At 37.8% G+C, this 9,800-nt stretch overlaps 1 pseudogene; it reads left to right on the forward strand.

The window, feature by feature from the left end:
* The first annotated feature begins 4,895 nt into the window (after window positions 1–4,895).
* On the forward strand, window positions 4,896–9,543 carry LOC135609907 (calmodulin-binding protein 60 B-like; annotated as a pseudogene).
* The last annotated feature ends 257 nt before the right edge of the window (window positions 9,544–9,800 follow it).

Genomic DNA, 9,800 nt, shown 5'->3' on the forward strand with positions numbered 1-9,800 from the left:
TTTGCTATAAAAATTATATATATATATATTATTGGTGAGAATTCTGAAAACATTTTATGCTAATTATTAAATCATTATAGATATAATTTTTGCGCTAAATACTGAAGACAGCATTTTATTGTGTTTGTAATGAATAAGCACACCGCAACCTTTTCTCTCTCCCGTACGACTACTCAGCACGTGAATCGCACATGTTTCGGATCCGTTTCGAGTCGGTGTCGCATCGCACATGCTTCGGATCCGCTTCACTTGAAGATCCGATTCCAGTCGAACTAAACGCGGCCTATATATACATATATCCCCAGTCTCTCCCCTCCCACTCCCGCTCTCGCTCTCTCTTCTCTTCCGCCTTCGATCTCTCTCCCTCTCTCCGTGTTTGGCTTCGCCGTCCGCGGTCAATCCTCCTCTGTGCCCTCCTCTCTCTCTATCTCTCTTCGGGCGAAGATGAAGCGGCCGGTGAAGTTCATCGCCGACCCTAGGGCACGGCGCACCGCGTTCAAGAAGAGGAGAGCCTGCTTCCTCAAGAAGGCCTATGAGCTCTCCACCCTCACCGCCACCGACGTCGCCGCCATCTCCTTCGCTCCACATGATGCACCTCCCGGCGCCGTCCCCGACCTCCTCACCTGGCCTCAGGACCGGAAAGAGGTGGTCCGCATTATCCACCGCCTCCCTAAGTACGGTGACGGCGCCGGTCCCGGCATCAATAAAACGCCGAAAATCAAGCCCCCGGAGGAGGTTGCCGTCGACCAGGCGTGGGACGACGAGGGGGCGCTTTGGACCATCGTGAGGTCCCTGCTGGAACCAGAGATCCTGTCCCTGAGAAATAGCGGAACTAAGTTACCGGAGGAACCGGAGTGCTCGAGCTCCCATCACATCCTAGGGCTTCAAGATCCTCTTCCTCCTCCTCCTCCTCTCGCCGCGGCGATCGTCGACGATGCCTCCGATCCCACTGCCATGAGGATTCACGAGCTCCTGAGTATGCCCGATACCTTCTACGGGAACGATGAGGCCTCCTTCGCTGAGTTGCTGCACCTGATGCAACAAGAGTAGGCCAGCAACATCTGCGATAACTTCTTCAGCTACAAGGAAAATGGGTATTTTTTTTTCTTTTTATTGTGAAAAAGGTGGATACACAGTCAAAATCTGTCCTCTGATTCCACGAGCAATAAAATCAGCTTCTTCTCAAACAAAAATCGTGCAAAATTTTCCTGATAAAATCTATTCAGCAACCAGAGTGCCAAATAGATGACTTGCATACACCATTGTTTCATACTTGTTCACCTCTCAGTACTTCTTTCCATTTAAATTAGCTCAAGAAATAATAAGATTTTCTTATGCATTTTGTCTTTCAGAAAAGAGTTACTTGACAGCAGAATCCAATTTTAGGCTTTCATATTTTAGCCAATGATCTAACACTAGCGAGTTAAGAACTGCTTTCATATTTTTTATCCCTTCTCAATCAGTGCCATCTTGTGTTTCAAAGGGTCATAGAGGAACTCTCAATTGTTCATCTCCTTATAAGTACAATTATAAGAGATGAATTATCCTACTTTGCTTTGATCATATGTTTAAATTGTTTATTTTTGGGGTTTTAAGTATGCTGTCTGCAGTCCTATCACAATCACTTTTGCCTTGAGTGCAGGTATATCTTTGGCAGGCATATTCATCTACCAAGTTAGCTGTTTTTAAATGTTTATGCTTGCCTTTACTCTGAACTATAACCGACATTGTCTTACATTATCTTGACATTTACTGTAGTTTGACAACTATCATTTTCAGTATAGGCTTTTATTCATGATTATTCAATTTTGGCACCTAATTCATGATTGTTACATTATCTTACTCTGTACTAATACATCCACGCCCCCATTTTTTCTATTGGACACCATGTCTCGTAGTCAGCCTTAACATCTTTAACTCATTGAACCTTGTCAAATTATTTCTCGGTATAATATTGCCCATGCTAATGGATAAGGGAACCAAACATATGCTTTATTTCTCTGGCTGAACTTGCCAATTAATTAAGCATTATCATTCGAGTGCTGAACATTGACTTATAGTTTAATGAAAAGGATTAATGGAGGTAAAGTCCTATAATATTCATGTAAAAAATGAGACCATGGGAAAATGGAAAGCTTATTTGAATTCTCTGTAGCAATATGAATCAGTGAAATCTAAAAATGCTCTTTCTGAAGGATCATTTTTCCGGTGGTTTGGACTGACCATTGACTGATGCATCTCATCATCAAGACTCCCAGTTTCAAATTTTGGTGGTATTCTACAGTTGCAAAATTCATTTAAATATAGATCGACATAATATTTAGGAACTTTAAGACCAGAAGGGTGGATGAAGAACTCATTTATACATAATATCCTTATAAGTGCACTAATAAGATGCATGAAACAGACTCGCATTATAATTTCTTCATTCAGATTGCTTATGATAGATAAATAGATGGGTTTCTTTATGCTAAGGCAAAACTGAGGCAATGCTTTCTGTGAAACCAAGTAATAGTTAAGTGTACTACCTTATTTCCGTTCTATACTATAGTAATTCCAGAGGAGTGTAACTGGGTTTATGTGATAAACTTGAAAAATATCCCGGGGATATAAATAAACAAACTGTTCTACTGTCATTGGTGTTTGCCAATGATAGGCTTTCAATCCCTTCCTTATCAGAACAAGTATAATTGTGCTGAGTGTTGGTTGCTAATGAAGAGTGATATCTGGAGCAGAGAAAATTGGCTCAACATGGTCTCCAAAGATCTTTACACGGTAGAGGTAACTGAGGCCAACCTTTTGAGGTATTGGATCTTCTATTTATAATATGAAGAGATTTGTATGCATATCTTGAGTAACAATGAAGCTTATGTGTTGCAATAGAGATGCACTAAACTATTTCTTAAACATTAGTTCAAAATATCAACTTTATAGAGACATTAAAGAGCTTATTTATCCTATTTCACTCTGATCATATGGTTTAATTCTTTTAGGTTCCGAATATCATGTCTAAATGCTGGTATGTCTTTTTCGTATTCAATTACCAAAGATTACTATTTTGAATGTGTATGCTGGCTTTTATTCTGAACTATAACGTTTGTCTTAACATCATGTTTGCATTTCCTATAGTTTGACTAGTCTCATTTTCAATTTTAGGCTTTTCATGGTTGCTAATTTTTAGCATCTAGAATTAATAGTAGTAATTAAATTTAGTTAATGAAATTAACTGCAATAACATATATGTGTTAAGTATTTGTATTTCAAATTTAGAAGGGCTCATACAAAAATACCATCAATATTGCAAAAATCTGCACGCAATTTCCCAAATAAATAGAAACATAATTTAAACTTTTTAAATAAAATTAAGAAATCAAAAACTTACATCTGCAAAAAGGGAATTAATTTTTTGGATTTTTTGTTCAATAAGTTTTTAAGAGGGATCAAAGGATCACACTGGAAGATGACATAATATAAAAAATAAGCAAAAAGTTATCAATCAAACTATTGACCTTCCAAATCTAATTTCATGAACAAAAACTTGAAAAAAGGGAATAGTTCAATTCAGATTGACTCTCATGAATCAAACTTGGCCAATCTACTATTACTGTTTTACTTGTGATTATTTGAGTATTATTGGAGTTATTGGAAAGAGTGGGAAAAAAAGGGCAAGATGATGGCCTCAACTTCAACTGTCCCTAGCATGCAGCCCTCCCCTGGCTGTGCTGTCGTGGCCCTAGCGTGAACTCGCCGCAAATCCTGTTAATATTTACAGTAAAAAAAGTTACTTGTACAAACAAATGATTTGCATAACTAGAATGATGAATTTCCCGTATGCCATTTATATATATTGTTGTTCATGTTACCATCAATTCTTTTTCTTTCTCCTCTAACTATCAAAATGAATAACAAATTAACACTGTTTAGGATGTTGGTTTCATGTTGATTAGTTCTCACATTAGTTTTGTTCTTGTAGTTAATCTGTGTTTGTTCTGTTCTTCCCCTTTAATTAACTTCTGAATTCTATTATGATACAGTTTTTGTATAATACATTTCTTTTATAACTTAATTTTTCTTTTACTCCTCAAATTTGTTCTAAGAAATGATTTTGCGTTGTTTTAGTTGCCTCTTCACCCGCAATGGCTTTGTTCACTCCATCAGGTCCTGTAATGCAGAAGGATATGCTGACTTCAAGCAATCGCTCAACGAGATGCCATCAAGCATCTATCTTTTCTCATTCAACCAGCAGTGTTGAGAAATTGCTCTTTCTCAGAGTACATCCTGTCTCCACCAATCTACTATGCAAACCATCATCTTTGACAAGACACCCTGAAGGAGGCCATTTTAGAATTATTACCCATGAGTGACAGCCAGTGCTATTTATTTGATTCTTAGAAGTTTTCAGCTTCATGTGGCAACAAGTTCTAGCTTGATGATGTCAGTGAATCTCAACAGTTTGTTCCAGATATTTTGAATGGAATATTTGAAATAGCAATTGAGATGGAAAAGATTGAGAAGAATTCACTGAGAAGCAATATGCTGGAGGGGTATCTTATGGTAACTCTGTTTGAGCCATCAACATCAACCAGACTTTCCTTTGAGCCAGCTATAAAAAGGCTAGGAGGATAAGTTTTTTATTACAGAAGAAGCACGTGAATTTTCTTTAGCCACGAGGAGAAACTCTCGAAGGTATGATCTTCATTATGGATAATTTTGTGGTGTCCAGAATTGTATAAGGAAGACTTAACGAGTGGAAAGCATGATTTGCAGATATAACTACAGTTGAAGGTTACACCGATATAATTGTTTTGAAACACTTCAAAAGTGGAGTTGCTAGATGACAGCTTCTACAGCCAGTATTCTTTTTTATAAAAGCTGGGATGATCAAGGACATTCTTGGAATCATCAAATTTCAGAATTGGTACTGCAACTCAGCCCTGCCACTTGGACATATGAGTTATCCTATGCCTAATATGCATCTTTGACTATTTATGCTTGTTTCGATTCCTGGATTAGGTGCTTTATGAATAAAGACTAACGTTATTCAAGAAGGCTTGTTGTTTTGCTTCAGTCTTCTTGTTCTCCAATTTATCAAGTTTCCCTCAGTGTTCACAATTGGTGGGAAATTATGGTTTAACCAACTATGAAAATTCTTTACATGAATAATTTCTACTTATGTAATACTCTTTTAGGATCCTTCTGAATTCAAGAAATGCAGGTCTTCACCGAAGCAAATTGAAGGTCCTGATGGAAGAAATCTCCAGCTTCATTTCCGGACAAGACTATCCTTATCCCATTTTACTGGAGGAAAAGTAGAAGGGGAACAGGGAACTGAAATTCATGTTGTGTTGATTGATGCAAACACTGGCCATGTTGTCACATCAGGACCTGAGTCGTCTGCAAAACTAGAAGTTTTAGTCCTTGAGGGTGATTTTAACAATGAAGACAATGATGATTGGACAGAAGAAGAGTTTGACAGTCACGTAGTGAAAGAACGCGAAGGAAAAAGGCCTCTTTTGACTGGAGACTTATATGTCTCATTGAAAGAAGGTGTAGGAACCCTTGAAGAGCTCACATTTACAGACAATTCTAGTTGGATAAGGAGTAGGAAATTTAGGCTTGGACTGAAGATTGCTTCAGGTTTTTGTGATGGTATTCGAGTCCGTGAAGCGAAAACAGAAGCTTTCACTGTGAAGGACCACAGAGGGGAATGTAGGTCAGCTTTGCACTATCTTTGGTTTCTTTTTCTCCATTTACCTAAGTTTTCTTTCTGATGTTTATAGTGTACAAGAAACACTATCCACCTGAATTGAAAGATGAAGTCTGGAGGTTGGAAAAGATTGGTAAGGATGGTTCATTCCACAAGAGGTTGAATAAATATGGAATCTTTACAGTTGAAGACTTTCTCAGACTTGTTGTTAGGGATCCCCAGAAACTCCGCAAGGTAAGTCTTTGGTTTTCTTGTTTGCTGTAATGAGTCTCTTATTACCTCCACTGTTTGTGGATATAATTTACTTCACAATGTAGGTTCTTGGAAGTGGTATGCCCAATAAGATGTGGGAGAGTCTTGTGGAGCATGCCAAGACTTGTGTCTTAAGTGGAAAGTACTATGTATATTATTCTGATGACACAAGGGATATTGGTGCAATTTTCAATAACATTTATGAGTTTTGTGGCCTGATTGCTGGTGGGCAGTTCTATTCTGCTGAAAACCTGAATGACAATCAGAAGGTCAGCTTTAGTATATTTATTTCTATTGTTCAATAATTCATTTTAATATTATAATCTGTTTATGATACACACCATTGTAATTGTAAATGGGGGAGTTTGAGCTATTAGTTATAAACATAGCATGGGGAATGAAATATTTTCATACGAGATTGAGTGCTCAGGTCTAGTAGTAACTAGGAACAAAGATGAGGGTAATAAGCTATTTCTATAGAGCATTCAGTAGCATTGGGCTGAATTTCTCTGTTGATGGAGAAATTGCTCTTCAATTATGGAGAAGCTCCTAAAAAAGAGGCACCCTGCTTAATGTTTGTGTCATGATGATTATGTGCACGAGATTGACTATGAACTAATACCAAATGTTGCAAAGTTGTTAGTTACCCAATGATGTGCTATTTTCGTCTTCAATGAGATGTGAGATTATGCAATGTTTTTTTCATTTTTTTTCCATTTTGGACCTGACCTTTTGATGCTTGCTTTGAACTGGATAGCCCTTGAATAGGAGGAGCTAATATCTTCGGCAAAACACATATTTGAAGAGAAGCAGTGTTGTATCATCACAGTTGCATTCTTAAATTACTATTTATAGATTGGTCATGCACTCATAAGAGGACTTACTGTTCACAGCTAGTGTCACATGTAAATTCTCCCACAAAATTTTGGGCTAGAATTGTTGGCAGTAATGGCATGTTTGTTATCATTTTTGTGTAGCTACTAATTTTGGCAGTCGTGGCAAGTTCTAGAAAATTTTTTAGTTGGCAATGTTTAAGTACTGCTATGACATGTTTGCTTTATTGTTCCATTTGTTTGTGTCTCTTCTATCCTGTTTTTCCTTAAAGCATATTGTTAGCATCGCATAAAATATCCACATCAATGATGACCTCCAGAAGCCCATGAAAATAGACAATAAATTAAGATTTACACTCGAGACCATATACTTATGTTAGATGCATATAGCAGATATCTTCTAGTATATGATCTAGACAAACTTATCGTGAAAGATGGATGCATATATTTCTTATATTGAATAAATGAATTTTATAAGGACATAGGTCTTCTTATGTTGGCTTGATATAGAGCTGTCATAATCTACTTTTGCATTGTTTTCTTGTCATGCATTTTTTAGTCATAATAAACAGCAGTGGAAAGAAAATCCTGTATGTCTATGGACAATGGCACTATCAGCTATGTTACAGTAGCAACTGTTGTTCTAAGATGTTTCTGGAAATAATAAATGTTGATATTCAGACTCTTGGCATCGAAAAGTGCTATTGATTCTCCAAGTAAATGGGACTAATTTCGTCAGTATGTTCTAGGATGTTATGTATTTGATGCGAGAGCATTATGGTTGCAATGAACATGTTTCTCATATGCATATGTTTGATAGATCATGCTTGGAGATGAAGATGCAAACTCAATATACTAAAATCTGTTCATATGAATCATTTTTTTTTTAATTTGGAGGATTTCTCATGCCAATACCTAGATAAAGCTGGTGCCTGACTTTCAGGTTGTGGCAATCTCTTTTATTTTTTGCAGGTCTTTACAGATGTGTTGGTCAAGAAGGCATATGATAATTGGATGCATGTCATAGAATATGATGGTAAGGCTCTTCTGAACTTTACCAAAAAAAAGAAAGCCCTATCAGATTCTTCAAATGATCATGAAGAGTCTCAAGTCAACCTACAAGCTTCGTTTCCTTTGGAGCATCCTTTGGTTGATATGGGAGGTATGAAATTTCTACCATGAATAAGAATAATTTCTCTTGTAGCATGTTATTTAGCTCCTGTACAGCAGTAGGACGGACTTGAAAGTGATGATCGAGAATGATGGTCTATAGATGTGACCCCAAATAATTTTGAAGTTTCTGTTTATTTTATTTATCATTAATTTAAAAATACCTAGGTTGTGGCACTTAGGATGTTGCAGGTGATGATAAAAATTATGTTTATCTGGCGAGTTGTGAACCACAACATGATCACTTAGCTAGGTGCACAAAATGCCGAATGCTATATCGTAGATGATCCTGTGCATGCAATATCATAGGTCGTTTTCGCCTCACTAGGATATGTAGTGAAGATATCATCTTGTGGATGTTATAACCATCATCCAAAGGAAAGCAACACTCCTTAGAATACTAATTTTTGCTCTCTTTTCTTCAGGAAGTACCATAACTGCTGTTTATAGTGGAAATGAAGGGGTTACATATTCAAGTAGTCCTCCAAACGTAGCTTCTGATACAAACATGCAGTATGAAAGCGCCTGCTTCACACCACAGAATGAGGCAATTGGCTCTGGTCAACAGAGCTTAATTACAAGAAATGATAGTACAAGTCTGGCACTGGCTCTACCACAGCAGACGAGCATTGGATTCCAACCATCAAGCCACTCCATGGAGCATTCAGGCTTGAACATATATGATGACTGGTCTGGTCAGCAGGACAGCCGCTGTATGGATGATTTCTTCTCTGAGGAAGAGATTCGCTTGAGAAGCCATGAGATGCTGGAGAATGAGGATATGCAACATTTGCTCCGAACCTTCACCATGGGTGGAGCTTCTGTCGGTCTCCCTGAAGATGGATATGGCTTTCCGCTGTATATGCCTTTGCCATGTCCTAACTTCAACTTTGATGATGAAAGGAATCGTTCATCTGGTAAAGCAGTAGTCGGTTGGCTCAAGATCAAGGCAGCTATGAGGTGGGGCATTTTTGTCAGGAAAAAGGCTGCTGAGAGAAGGGCAGCTCAGCTTGTTGAACTAGAAGAATAGCAATATATATCATATAGGGTTATACATTATTGTGTGGCTGATTGTGTCGTAAAATAGCTTTTATATCTTACACGGATAATGATGCAGACTGGAGGTTTCAAATAGGATTCTTAGTCAAAGCTGACAATTGCAAGTCACCGAGGCTCTACATTATAGTTCTCACCTGCAGCTATCTTATTCTGCGACTGTCTGTTGTTGATTCAGCAAACCCTGAAATGCCCTGCAATATATACTGCAGCTGCAGATTTTGATGGCTTCTGAATCTCTATCTACTGCCAAGTTAATAACGAGTAGATCCTTGGTGGCGGGCACTTCTATGTTGGAATGCCAATGGTTGGAATGTTGGATTGCAGTGCAAGACAGTTGAAATTTACTTCATCCAACATGTTCTTGAATGTGAAAGCAGGTACCCGGAGGCAAAAGAATTTGGTCCTAAAACCATTTCCAGATACATTCTCATCATTTCTGTGAAAAATGATCTTGGATGTCCCCGTATCTACTTCTCTGATTCTAGAAAGTTTGCTGCTTTATGCAGCAAGCAATGATAAATTCTTTTGATGTTTCTTTGAGTACTTTCGGCATGGAATCGTTGACGCTGTCATTACCCATGATCTGCAGATTTAAGTATTCAAATTACTGAACATTTTGTGTATTGATATTTTCTCAAGTTGTTGCTAGATTGTTTTGGCCATCTTCGGATGAGATGGGATGAACCGATTTAGCCTAAATTGACAGCCTATTTGGGCTTTACAGATTTAAGACAGCTTACCCTGTCAGTTGCCAGTATAACAAGGCTGGTAAATTAAAG

This window comes from Musa acuminata, chromosome BXJ2-4, assembly GCF_036884655.1.
Source record: "Musa acuminata AAA Group cultivar baxijiao chromosome BXJ2-4, Cavendish_Baxijiao_AAA, whole genome shotgun sequence".
In the NCBI taxonomy this organism is placed as follows: Eukaryota; Viridiplantae; Streptophyta; class Magnoliopsida; order Zingiberales; family Musaceae; genus Musa; species Musa acuminata.